General features: G+C 38.9%; 1 protein-coding gene across 1 annotated transcript in view; it reads right to left on the bottom strand.

Moving 5' to 3' along the window:
* Window positions 1-14,934, bottom strand: part of LOC6046762 (myb-like protein Q) — a 169,293-nt gene that overhangs the window by 53,090 nt on the left and 101,269 nt on the right. The gene's annotated exons all lie outside the window — the stretch shown is intronic.

The raw sequence follows: 14,934 nt of genomic DNA on the forward strand, positions 1-14,934 counted from the left end.
GGTTATGAACGTAGATTACCTCCCCTCGGTACACTATCGTTGAGGTCCATCTCACCCGACGACTCCAGGTCGAGTTTGGATGGCTTGACTTTGCAGCGCGTTGTTCGACCTTCCCTGAAATCGCCCGCAAATCGTTCGAGAAATGGAGATCTAAGCCTCTCCAAGCTTGCCGTGTACACCGCTTTGGAGAGATGTTGTTGTTAGTAGATGCCACTCAAACACGCTTCAATCTCTACCCTCCCATGAACATCCCTCGGTAGGTACCTGAATGGGTCTCATTGTAAGCGCAAAATATCATTATGCATATTTGCCATCTCAGATGATCTCTTGTCACGATATGATTGATTCTTCTGCTGAAGCTCGAGCGATTTGAATATTTTCCTTTATACGTGCAACGCCGAAGTACGGGTGGTAAATCTGAGTGCGTGGGAAAAACGGCCTCGGTTCCACCTCTTACCACCAGAGTGTGTGGCTGCGGTCGGTGGGATTTGTTGTAGTTAGCGGATTCAGTGACACATCGGAGTATTGGTCGTGGTTTTGCTGCGATTGGAGGTTGGACTCCTATTCTCAGCTGTTCAAGTAGACTACCCATAATCGCATTATTGTCCCATTTAATCATAAGAATGACATATCGATAGTCCTTCAAATATTTACCATCCATCTTGAAAAATCAATTTTCCAGAAAAGTACTAAATGATCGTTGTTACATGATAACAAACAAGTGACGAATTGTGGGCAATCAAATTCAGTTGATGAAACGGAATCACATTGAAATTAATTGTATATTACACATTGCTCACACGATTATGAGCAAATTTCAGAGATAGCGAAAAATTTAATTTGATTACGACCATTAAAAACACATTATTTTTTATCATTATTTTACAAATTTAAAAGTTTCGGCTGGTCTACACTCCAGCAGTCCAGTGTACTTTGCAGCAATGATCAGTTCAATTCTCTTTTGGTCTACAATCATTGGCATCCATACAGTTCAGTGCCAATTCGTATCAAATGGATCCACGCAAAACTCAGTATATTTGTTCCAGTCGAATACAACATCCAACTTCTCCGATTGCCTTCCAACGCCAATACCAGCAAATCTAACCATCGTTGCAAGCCGACTTCCGCCGAAAAAATCTTCCAGTGTTGACTTCCTGGAAGCTGTACGAGTTCTGGTGGATCAACCTAGCTGTTACAGATTTCACATAAAGGCTGAGAATGTTAGCAATCTAAACGTGACCACGGTGAAAGTTTTCTGCCAACTCTCCAGAATCATCTCGGTAGTGCAACATGCCGGCAATACACAAGTCATTGCAGAGTTTTTCGGTTATCCATCTGGCTATCAAATGGAGCTGCCTCCAAAGTGCTACGTGTTTGCAAATAGGTTTCAGTTTCAGCAAAAAACACCACATTCGAAGAATGTTTGGCGATTGCAACACACGGATTCCGAAGCGTTTGTGGAACTACAGAAAGAAACGCTCCCGGTGAACCATACCGCAACGTCATGTAACTGTACCTTATTGCATCCGTTCATTGAAACTTTGTGGAGTTGCTTAGATCAGTGGTCTAAAGATTATTTGAATTTGCATTCTTTGCTGACGATGCCGGCACCGGACAATTTCTCAATGACTAGCGGCTTGTGGTAAGAAAATGAGTTTTCTTATTAAATCTACCAAAATATAAATATAAATAAAAATTCTAGAACATAAAATAATAATAAATAAATTTCGAGTTACTGAGCATGTGATCATAGTGAATTCTTCGGCTGATTCTACGTCCTAATTTGTTGCCTTCCTCACCGATGTGAGGCTATAATACTGCTCTAAAAATGAACTTTTTATTGAGAGCCCAGAGACACACCTTCATGTATACTTATCGACTCAGAATCGAAAACTGAACAAATGTCTGTGTGTGTGTGTATGTGTGTGTATGTATGTATGTGCCTAAAATTCTTGTTTCGATATTTAGTTCAAAATTTATGTATAAAAATGTGTTAAATGACCACTTAAGTGAAATTTTTTGAATTTTTTTTTGAAATCATATATTATTATTATATACCATATACTTAAAAGATTTGGTCACCCTATCTTGATGATATTTTTCTGGACTTTTTTGAGGCCGAAACTAGTAAAAACGCTGATTTTTTTTAAACTAAATTGTAACACGACATTTGAACGGTTGATGTCAGTAAACGCTTCAGTTTCACCAAGGTATGATAAGAGTGGGCTCCCTGAAGATGCTCAATAACACCTAATCTCCCAAGTTTTTTCTCAAGCTTGAGAGTTTAGGTGTTGAGCATGACCATCTCTGTAAAAATAAACTAGAGTTTCTTTTTAAAATGCCCTTCAAAAAAATCATATTTTGTTTTTTGGATGTGTTTGAAACCACCTAGAGTCAGAGGTGTTCAAAATCACCTATTTTGCATTTTGAACGTTTTTGAATACCCCAAAAACTCTCAACAAGCACAAAAATAAAATTTTGTTAATTGGACCTAAACAAAAATCTAAAAATGTTTAACGAACAGTCCTTGGGAACAAAATAAACTAGAATTGAGTGATATGGGAGCGTTCTTTACGTAACGCAGATGGAGGGGAGGGGGAGTCAGAGTCCTTGTTACGCTCCATACAATTTTTTTAAAATTTGTATGGAAATTTCGTTACGAGGGGGGGGGGGAGAGGGGGTCTAAAATCCTATTTTTTGCGTTACGTAATAAAAGAACGCTCCCAAAGAAATAATCACAAAATGGCATCCAATTCTAAATTAGGATTGCACAAAAACCATGAAAATGAATTTAACTACATAATATTGTGTCAAGTATTCGTCCTATGTGTCCCTAAACGTCTCAGTTAGTAGTGTTTAACTCTTATTTGTGATCCTTCTGCTACACAAAAAGGTAAACAAGACATAATGCTTCGTTAAAATAATGATTCCGTGAAAGAAAAATACTTGGTGGTACAATTATGTGTTGAAGTGTAACGATGGAAGAAACAGACATGATGTTGTTTTTAATAAGTTTACAAACAAAGTACCATATTTAAACTAAACTTAAGAATGTCAAAAATTCAAAATCGTCCAAATATGATATGGGACAATTATGCGTAGAACGGCAGTATTGGACTGTTTATTTTGGTCAAGGATCCTCTAATCAAATTTTGGAAACTGATTCAAACATACCGGAATGCTAGAATGCAAATAAGAAGTAGAAGAGTCAAGTCAAATTTACAACCTTTGAAATTACCTCTTATTTTTTACAATCCTCCAGCAAAAAGTCATACCTGAAATAAAAAGAGAATAGTAAGATTTATATTTTTCTCAAAAGCAATTTAGGTTAATCTAACTTTAACCAATCAATGTATTTTAAAATCCTTTCCCTCCACATGCAGCAAACTTTAACGAACAAACTGACCAGCAAATTGCTACTTGACTACCGGACGCCGGTGGTAAGCTGTTCCAATTATCGGGCCCTATCGCAGGACAGGGATCAAGCTATCAGCAACCACGCTACCGCACGCTTAACCCTGGGGCCAAACTCGAAATGCTACTGGTTTCCAGCTGCTGCTGCTCGAAATCACAGCAATTTGCCACATTCGTGCAGTTTGCTGGTGTTTTACACCCACAACGTGTGCAACGGTTTATCGAATTCAAATCTCTCACCCAAGTTGTGGGCTCCGTTCAACATCTGGGCGTGATGTCTTAATTAAAAGTTTTTCCCTCGGAAAGCTAAGCTGCGCTACGGGGGTTTGTACAATTAAATGCTGCTACTTAATGTTTACCCTTTTCAAGCTCTGGTAAGCGGCCCCAGAATGCCCCGCGAATGCGCGAGAAAATTCGTAATTTGTTCAGCTAGTCTCAGGTGAATCCGCGTGACCGTTGGCAGTGTGATTTATGAACTCCGCGATGTGTCTTATAGGAGCTGGGATTTCACGCATGGCTCGTTAAATGAATTCATTTTCAGTTTTAAACAAGAAAAAACTTGCGAATTACTGCACGTGGTGTCTTCAAAGCAGTAAAATGTGCAAATTACGGTTTTATGCGTCTTGATTAAAAACGAATTGATAGCGACAAAACGACGCTTCGGTGAATCTGCTACTGACTGCAAAAAGGTGTAAAATTGTTTGTGCGGGTTAGTGAAATCATAGTCATGGCAATTCAAAACACCTGGTGCACGAAACTGGCGACTTGATGGGAGTGTGGCAGGACTGTAGATTTTTTGGGTGAAATAGCGAGGAAATGATGAACAATGGATTGATCATTGATATGATTTTGTATTCATTTTTCATTTTTCTAATATTTTTGTAAGAGTTGCTCGAAAACTACCCAAATCTTTGAAAATCTCCACTTCAATGATTGCAGCGTGTCAATACGATTCCCTCGAACAAGAAACACTGTTGCATGACTTGTTTTTACCATATCGTTGTATTTGAGCATCATTTTAGTTTCATTTGACCCAATGACACCCCCTCTAAGGGGTGAGATTGGGTCAATTTTCAAACAATTGGCATTTAAGGTAGTGTTCATCAAAATTCACCGTATTTTGGGAAAATGTTAGCATACTATCAAAGAACAAATCCACGTTGAAAGATTTTCAATGTTATTTAAATTGTTTTTGTTATTAAGAAAATACGAGAGGTGTATCGTTTTTTGACCCATAGTCACCCCCACTGACGGTATCTTTTTTTTTACAAAACCTCAATTTCCCAAAATCCGTATTTTTGATTGTAGAGATTTTTTGATTTGTTATAGGGGACCAAAATCTGCAACTTTAGAGCCGTAAAGAAGTATGGTCAAAATTTTGCCGATGAGTTATATTTTTTTTGAAAAAAATAATAATTAAAATTAAATGAAATTTTATTCAATCATTTTTAGACCTCATTTTTTGTATAGTTTTACTGGTTTTTCACAGAGTGTTTTCTGAGCAACCTTAAGAAGAAAAAATAGACATCGCTACTTTCAAATGTGTCTCAATATTTTAAGGTTTTTTGTTTTAAAAATCTTTATCATTTATTGGACACTTTTTAATAACAATTTAGGAAACTTGTCAAATGATGTGTTCCATGTATCATTTATTGATCAAAATGAGCAAAAAACGAAAAGAAACTAATTTGTAGAAGGTTGCTAATCGGTAAACATTTTGAAAACGAAGTTTTGTCCGATATTCTTCAGAAATTGAAATCATGATACCGAAAAACATATATTTAGTGTACGAGTATCAGCTGTTCGCTCTCACTTAGCTAGGAATTATCTGATACAATTGATTTTTTGTAGGTTTGAGATTGATAGGGTATTGCTAGATTTTCATGGATAAATATCATATTTCGTTATTCAAACATTAACCAGCATGGATACAAAACATGTTAAATACTCGATATTGAATTATAAACTACTGTTGCAAGCTTCAGGAGGTATAAGTTTCATGAGAATGAAATGATTTTTTATGTTTTTTTTTGTATGAAGTGATCAAGGCATTAGCAATATTATAGAAGTCTTATAAATCTCATCTTTTTCAACCTCAACCTTTTGCAAACACCTTGATTTTTGTTCAAATAGTTTTGAATGGCAATTTCTTTTTAGTTTTTTTTTGTTTAAATAATATTCCATTTTTGACCAAACTAAAAAATAATTTTGTAACGGTGTTTTAAGCATTCTCAATTGAAAGACACGAGTATTATTGCTACTTTAAAATTAATTTTCCTCAGGAAGCATTTTATAAAATGATATTTTAATATTATACTCATGAAAATATTACTTTTGTAGCTCCATTTTCGACATGTTCATCATCAGAGAAGACACGTTTTATTTGTACATTAAAATCGTGTAATAATCTAATAATAGTTTGTAAATAATATATTTTAATATAGTTTTATGATTGCATTTTTTGAATAAATCCCACATATTCAAAAACTCAGCTAAAGTTATATTTTTAAAATGTTTAGCGGATTGCAACCTTCCACAAAGTTGTTTCTTGTCTTATTTTGCTCATTTTGATGAGTTAATGGCACATGAAACACATCATTTGATAAGTTTCCTGAACGGTTATTAAAAAGTTTCCAATATATAACGAAGGAATTTTAAACAAAAAACTTATAATAATGATACCGTAATCTGGGGTGAATCGGGACTACAGTCTGAATAGGGACAGCAGTTTCTAGAGCACTTAAAGCTTTTAAATTTGGAAATGGATGTACACATTTTGTTGGCCTGAGTCTGTTCTAACCGAAACCAACCAGAAAAATCAAAATATTGCGCTCCAACATGGTTAAAACTGCTGTCCCAATTCGCCCCATGTGTCCCGATTGACCCCAGTTTACAGTACCTCAAAATTTCTCGATGAAACATTTCGCTCTTGGAAGCATTGGAAAGCTGAGAAAATTTCCTGTAAGACACATTTGACTATTTGCGATGACTATTTTTTCCTAAAAAGTTTGTTCTAGAAAACACGACGTGTTTTTGATAAAGAGCCTAGATTGCAAGAATATGTTACCAAAAATTTGATATCAGTGAATTATATCCAGTTATTTTTTTTTCAGATAATGACCATGAGTGACCATTTCTGAAAATATTTTTTTAAAGTTCTTAAAATTTGCCATAAAATTATCTAAGAGACCTTGAAGATTGAATGAATGAAAAATTTATCGACATCAAATGTCTTACCTTATTTAGTTTCAAGCAACAACTGCGTATATTGGTGTAATTTAGCTCAAAAGTAATCTGAACTGGTCAAATCTCATATTTTTATAGCTAATTTGCGAAAAGCTGACTCTAACTGAAGACCATATCTTAGCTGTTTTAAGCCAAGTGTCATGAATTTTAAATTTTGGGTTGTTGAAAATGCATACTATCATGCCCTATACACATATTTGGGAAAATTTAATGTTAACTCATACCAACACAAAAAAATCAATAATTGACATGCTTTCATTAATTGACTAACATTACGAAAATAGGTTTTACAATAAATTCACTGAATTTGTTTTTATTTACCCCTAGAAGACAGTTCTCTTCAAGTCGCTTTAATTTTGACATGGCATGGCAAAATCCAAAGGTATAACGATCATAATTGAATTAGCTGCAAAGTCATGAACAAGCAGCAAACCTGTAAAACAATTCCGCACCACCATTCTGCCACCTTTGGCCACTGACCCAAATGGGCGCCACGAAGGTCACGTGGCAAAGTGCACAATTCCGCTCGCCATCGATTGAATCACATTGTGTTTCGCGATACGGCTGGACACCATTTTGATTGAAAAGTCTTGTAGCCGACCCCGCGCGCGCGCTCTCTTCAAACTTATCACCCTGTGTGCCCTCCATCTTTGCAACAATCGACAATAGATTTCAATTAGAGCCCCGCGAGGGACCCCTGATGAACACGGCTCCGGGGGGTTACTAATAAATTAAATTATTCTCTTCAAGTGGAGGGGCTTAAAACCGTTGATAATGGCATCGATTGCCACTGGCGGGGTTCGTTGCTTAATTCCAAGTCAGCAGGTCAGCCGGTTGTACACAGACTAGCTTTGGCACCTTTTCCAGAACCCGGTGCAATACGAAATCAATTAGGGATTCGCTGCGCCAATGAAATTGCCATCATGGGCGCTATGAATTGATCGTTTGCCATTTTTATGACACAAAGTTGAAAGGTTCTCGACGGTGGGCAATTTTCCTCGTCGACCCACGCGGAGATGCCATAATAAGTTTTGCGAAAACAAGTCAGCTGACTTTCTGCGGTTTGCGCGGGAAAATTGCTCTATAAATCGGGAAACTATTTTTTCCCTGCTATACGCGACCACCATTCATTAGCGTAAAGCCAACCGTGATTGCGTGAGAACTTTCAATAGTTTAAACAACATGTACCTTATTATCTGCGCCGTTATTGGCCACGTCTTTGGTAAGCTTATAAATGAGAAGAAAAACCGCGAACCGTCGTGGGGCGCTTTTCTTTCGACAGCTCTCTGGTAAGCCCTAATGGCCGACATCGGAGTGGGCGGTCTCGCTCGACATTACAATGTAAGCCATCAACTACAGGCAGTCGTCGATTTAATGGTTACCAGCTGGTGGTTTGGCTCAAGACGTTCTAAGCCCTGCAACAGTTCTCAAGCAAGTCTTGGCGCCACTCAAGAGAAACTCTTTTACACCTCTACTGAAGTTAAGTCTGCTTTGCTGCAATTGCAGCTAATCGTTTGAAGAACCGAAAGAATAACCGGCAAAAAATTCCACCTTCAAAGGGCGGTTGTTTTGTTGAGTATTAGCAAATTGAGCGGCTGGAAGTGTGTTTCATAATATCTCTGTGCAGTTTATGATTTTTCTCTCGATACAAAAACACGAATCTGGTGGAATGTTGCCCACCGTTTAACGCAAAGATCTTTAAAGTTAATCGAGTGCATGTGATCCATAATATCTGATATTTATAGAGCTAACCTGACATTGGTATCGTGGATAATTATTGCAAAACGCTGAACATGTTTAGTGAAATTAAACATGGTCAATTGTTAAATTTGAAAATCAATCACGGATTGGAAGGAGCGAAAGCTTTTTAAAATTGACGGATTCTTAGATTTTCCTACAATGTTTGAACAAAGTTGTACCTGTGCTTCTGGCGAAATAAAAATGTCGCATGATGGAAAAACATCGTAAAACTGAATTTTCATGAAGCACCCAAACACAATCCTTGTTTGATTTTTACAACTTTTTATATTCTACTCACAGTCATTTATTAAAAAGCGAAGTGTATGAAGTAATTAAAATTTGAGTTAGAGCCATCAATTTTTTTGCTTGACGAGATAACCAAAGAAGCAGTTTTTTAAACTTCCTCCTTTCGGGCTTTGCTTGGAAAATATTGTTGGCTTTTGGGGTAAGTAAATTCTCGTTTAACGAAGTCTTGTGAGTTTCCAAAGATTGTCCACGTGGTTTGTGGATGGTCCCTTTCCATCGAGTCCAAAACATTGAAGCCCTGTCTCTAGCTATGACAATTTAAGTGATATTTATGTACTTTTTTAAAGCCGGATCTCACTTAACTGTTTGTAAACAATGTCTGGATCAATCATTCGATTATTTGTTAGGTAATCGTAATACCTTTTCTACGAGTCCAAAACATTGAAGATCTGCCAACCCTGTCTATGACCACTCAAGTGATATTTGTTTTTTTTTAATATTCCGGATTGAAAAAAAAACTGAAATTTGTGTCCAAACCCATAATTTCACTAATTGTTGGTAAATAGTGAGGAAGGCATCAACCACATAAGTAGATTAAGTGATTTTTTTTTTTTCAAAACATAGTGTAATCCAGTTTATCAAATGCAGGAAAATGCAAATCATAGTTAGAATTGTTTTGTCATTGAATTTTTTGGGATTTTTTTGTCCCCTGATTTTTGTAGCCAACATTCATGGAAAAGATAGGGGACGTATAAATAAAAACTAACTTAATCCACCTATGTGGTTGATGCCTTCCTCACTTTTTACCAACAATGGGTAGTATGAGTGGTTTGGACACATATTTCAGCAATTTTTTTAGGTCAAGAAAAATAAGTACACAGATATCACTTAAGTGGTCATAACTCGAGAAAGAGTTGCCAGATCTTCAATGTTGCGGACTCGTTGGAAAGGTCTCTCGATTGCCTAACCAACGATGGGTCGGATGATGGATCCGGACATCGTTTACATGCATTTAAGTGAGATCCGGCTTCAAAAAAGTACATAAATATCACTAAAGTGGTCATAACTCAAGACAGGTTTGCCAGATCTTCAATGTTGTGGACTCGTTGGAAAAGTCTTTCGATTACCTAACTAACGATGGGTCGGATGATGGTTCCGGACATCGTTTACATGCATTTAAATGAGATCCGGCTTCAAAAAAGTACATAAATATCACTTAAGTGGCCATAACTTGAGACAGGGTGGCCAGATCTTCAATGTTTTAGACTCATTGGAAAGGTCTTTTGATTACCTAACCAACGATGGGTCGGATAATGGATCTGGACATAGTTTACATACGTTTAAGTGAGATCCGGCTTTAAAAAAGCACATAAATATCACTTAAGTGGTCATAACTCGAGACAGAGTTGCCAGATCTTCAATGTTGCGGACTCGTTGGAAAGGTCTCTCGATTACCTAACCAACGATTGGTCGGATGATGGATCCGGACATCGTTTACATGCATTTAAGTGAGATCCGGCTTCAAAAAAGTACATAAATATCACTTAAGTGGTCATAACTCGAGACAGGTTTGCCAGATCTTCAATGTTGTGGACTCGTTGGAAAGGTCTTTCGATTACCTAACTAACGATGGGTCGGATAATGGATCTGGACATAGTTTACATACGTTTAAGTGAGATCCGGCTTTAAAAAAGCACATAAATATCACTTAAGTGGTCATAACTCGAGGCAGGGTTGCCAGATCTTCAATATTGTGCACTCGTTGGAAAGGTCTCTCGATTACCTAACCAACGATTGGTCGGATGATGGATCCGGACATCGTTTACATGCATTTAAGTGAGATCCGGCTTCAAAAAAGTACATAAATATCACTTAAGTGGTCATAACTCGAGACAGGGTTGCCAGATCTTCAATGTTGTGGACTCGTTGGAAAGGCCTTTTAATTGTTTAACCAACGATGGGTCGGATGATGGATCCGGACATCGTTTACATGCATATAATTGAGATCCGGATATTTGTGAAAACACATTTTTATACATAACTTTTGAACTACTTATCGAAACTTCAAACAATTCAATAGCGATGTATGGGACCCTAAACCAAGTCGAATGCAACTGGTTCGATCAAAATCGGTTCAGCCAGTGCTGAGAAAACTCAGTGAGAATTTTGGTCACATACATACACACACACATACACACACACATACACACACACATACACACACACATATACACACACATACACACACAGACATTTGTTCAGTTTTCGATTCTGAGTCGATATGTATACATGAAGGTGGGTCTATGAGCTTTTAATAAAAAGTTCATTATCAGAGCAGGATTATAGCCTTACCTCAGGGAGGAAGGCAAAATAATTAGGAAAAATATTTGCTTTAAGGTCATTGCAAGTATTTTTGCAGGGTGGTCAATAACTGAATCTCAACTTTTAAACATTATCATTTGATTTAAAATTTATATTTTCGATAACAATTAAAGATAGTTACCCCTAATTAGCTTAAACACAATCAAGGATGCCTCATCATAAAAATAATCACCGTAAAGGCTTATTAGTCGGCGCCGATAATTATGTACGATTTTCTCCAATAAATTTAAATTACCCCCAACAAAGTAGCATCATCGCCCCAGGTTTAAAATAATACCGAAGATTCACGGTCCATTTCCTACGGGTACGCGCTGAAGGCCTAATGACCGCCGTGCAAAATTTTCATTTCCTAGTATTTTTCCTTCTTTTTTTGCCACTTTCCACTTAATTACGAACTGCCACCGACTTGAGCCACCGTCTGCAAGTAAGCACGTGCATGCGTGCAGTGTGTACATTAATTGAAGAATTTATCTTCCATCGTCGCGTTGCCGTCCACTCGGTCAGACCTTCAATATCTCGCTTCACGCGGACCACTTGCTGCGTCGGAACTCGGACCGATTTGCGAGCAAATTGGATTGGAAGGGACCGCAGATCCTCCAGGTTCAATGCTAACTAAATGATAGTGCTGGACATCGCTCGAACGTCAACTTGAAGGTTGCAGCCGCAGTTCTGGTGGTGTTGCCTGTGTTGTCTTGCGTCAGCTTAAATCACGCGGTATCCCACCGAGTGGTGTGTGATTGGAGTACCACACAGTTGGTGAGCTGATCCGGCTCGATCGGAGTGCACCACGTTTGGGATTCTGCCGAGGGGTAAATCGAAGCACATTTTGATTGAAAATTTGGACCATTATTGGCGCTAACCTTGTTGGAATGTAGAACTCCTGGATTGAATTGAATCCAACCTCAAAATCTGTGTCACGCTTCTCATAAAAGAAATGTTGCATCAACAGTGGCGAAGTACTCGACGTCAAATTGTTTCGGAAACAAGTCAATCGCGGAAGCCCCTTCACTCCAAAACCAGTACTGACACAAATCAAACAACAACCAAACCTGCGTCCGCGTGGACATTGGACAAGATAAAAACATCTACCGTGCGCGCACACGCGCGCAAATATTTGAAAACGTAAACAAACCGCTCTCTCCACACACCGTTCGCTCTCTTCTGGCACTACTTTGCCGCGATCGCCAACGACACGAGCTCGTTTGTTTCGTCTCTTCACCGGCCACTCTTTCGTCGTCTGTCTGATCGGTCTGATCTTCTGACCCAACACTATTGTTGGCGCACTCCAGCGTCGTGCCTTTCTTTCGTTTTGTTTATCTTTCCATTTTCTTCGCGGGCTCTTCTTGTTGTTATACCCACTTCAAGGTTGTTTCCTCCTCTCTTGGCTCTCTTCTTCGTCCCTTTTGCCTCTCGGTGGCATCTCTACCCTTCCGCAGCATCCGCGATCGCGAAGTTGGTTTTCCTGTTTTTGTAATTTGTTTATTTGAGTTTCCTAAGGAAAATTTACATTTTTGCATTCATTACACAAAACACACACGCGTTTTTCTCGTTTGGCGTACACTCAAACGGGAGTCGTCAAATTTACGTTCAAGTCTGTCAATGTGGTGTTGTTGAATCACGAGCGTTGCATTTGCATTGGCTGACAGAACAGCTGTAAATGAGTGTCTGAACGTGGTAATCACATCGGATGGCAGTAGTGCTTCATTTGGGTGTGTGCTTCCAGTTCCAGTTTGGTGGTGCCACCGAGGCATGTGACGATCCGCAAAATCCAGTTCATAGCTGGTCGTGCGTGTGTGACGTGCGAACTCTCCTCCGGATCTTTTCGGACCAGGTGTGACCGCGTGGCCGCCGGGCATCCAAACTGGCCGCACGATACCTCTGACTGCTGCTGGACAAGAGTTCAATGATTTATGCTCGTTTTTTCTCTTTTCCTCACTCTCCCAACGCGCGCTAAACAGATTATGTATGACAACAGGAAAACTGGTTGATCGGACAGTTTCCAGTTTTGGGATGCTGTGATTTCCGCATCCTATTCGAATGATTCAAGCAGCTACCGGTTGAACCAGCATATTCGTCCACAACTTGTATTCGAAATTTCTTTGAGGCGCTCAAAAAAGCAATAAATCTCCCACTTGAACAATTTGCCACACAAAGTAGCTTCATAAATCGATGTCACTGGAGCTGTGCTGAACTGATCATGTCGCGATGACGTCAAGTCATCAAAGAAGCCTCCGACCGATGCAGAAATTTGCATCGCAAAAACATTTTTGCCGAAATGTGTTAGAGACTGACACTGACACTACGACGCGGCATGTTCAATTTATCATAAATGTCAGCCGGCAATAATCGAGCGCTGATGAATGTTCGCCAGACGGAAGACAAGGAAGAAAATCGTGTCACAGCATGACAGGGGCAAATTAATAGCTCAAAACACCCGGGACGACAGAGGTGCGGTGGTATCAAGTGCGTTGGGAATGTGCTTTGGTGACGTAAGTGCTTTTTAGGTTTAATTTAGGTGGTTTTTGTATTCTTAAGAGATGTACACTGCCCATGTTCGCATAAATGTCCCATATGCAAAATCAGCAAGCTGAGAAAAACGCATTTGAAGTTTGTCCCATACATATGGCTACGTGTTAAGTTTTTGATTTGATTTGATTTGATTTGATGGGATAACCAACAGGGCCACAAGGATGACCTATGTAGCGGTTGCCTAGAATTACAGTGGCTCAGACTTAAAAGAAGCACCTTCAAATTACTGCCGTATGAAGGGCCAAAAGGGGGTGGTTGGACGCGAACAAGCAAAATCACTCACGGTGTCCTCAGGGGAAGAGAATCTCCTTCCGACAGTAACCTCCAATAACTTCGAAAAAAGTCTGACAAAGCTGAAAAACAGGGCTCGCACCCTGTTGGGGGCCTAAAAGGGCGCGGCAGACAGCTGGAAACTGACAGAAGTCAATAAGTGCAGTAGTTAGACAATCCTTAAGATATGTTCAATTAATACACTATTTTCCCCTTGTGACGTAGTTCTGGTCTTCCACTATCTACATCCAGTCTCCGCCACTACAGCATACTGTCCACTGCCCTGATGCTCCCTCCCCAATCCCCGGCTTTGATTCTAACTACTGATGAAAAGGAAAATCAAAGATGAGAAAAGGTCAATGCGGATGTAGAGCAAATCGAGCTCAGTATCCCCTCACAAAGACTGGTAGTAAGTGTGAAAAAGACAGCGAAAAATATGAAGAAAGGCAGAAAAATGAAAAGATAGTTTGTCAATGCGGATGGATCGATGATCCCCTCACAAGGACATAAAAGAGATAGATTGTAGCAAAAGCAAAAGAAGCTCAGGAAATCAGGAATTAGAAATAGTTCAAGTGGATGGAGAGCAAATTAGATTCTCCCCTCATAATTACATCAATATAGAAAAATATTCAATAATTCATTTGAAATGATAGAAATATTGTCTTAAATGGAATGTGTGTGTGTCAGTGTAAATGAAAGATGCTTCTGATATTCAAAAGGAAAGATCTCACCAAATCAGGAATCTTGGGCATCAGTCACGGCATCAGTCCATTTGATCGTCTCGTCAAACGTCGCCTGAAACTTCAAATGTTCATTGTTGAAATTTTCAGCTGCAGTTCCGGTAGCACATATGGTTCTGCATGATCGACTGCTAGCAGCGCCCGTTAGATGGTTACACTCGGCAATTTCTCCTGCTGCTTGGCATTTTGGCCGTGATCTGTAGTTGAGCAATTCTCTACGAAATCGGTCTTTTTTCTTCAATTTTAATTTTTGTATTTTTTAATCCGGCTGAAACTTTTTTGGTGCCTTCGGTATGCCCAAAGAAGCCATTTTGCATCATTAGTTTGTCCATATAATTTTCCATACAAATTCGGCAGCTGTCCATAC

The sequence above is a fragment of the Culex quinquefasciatus genome, chromosome 2, assembly GCF_015732765.1.
Source record: "Culex quinquefasciatus strain JHB chromosome 2, VPISU_Cqui_1.0_pri_paternal, whole genome shotgun sequence".
In the NCBI taxonomy this organism is placed as follows: domain Eukaryota; kingdom Metazoa; phylum Arthropoda; class Insecta; order Diptera; family Culicidae; genus Culex; species Culex quinquefasciatus.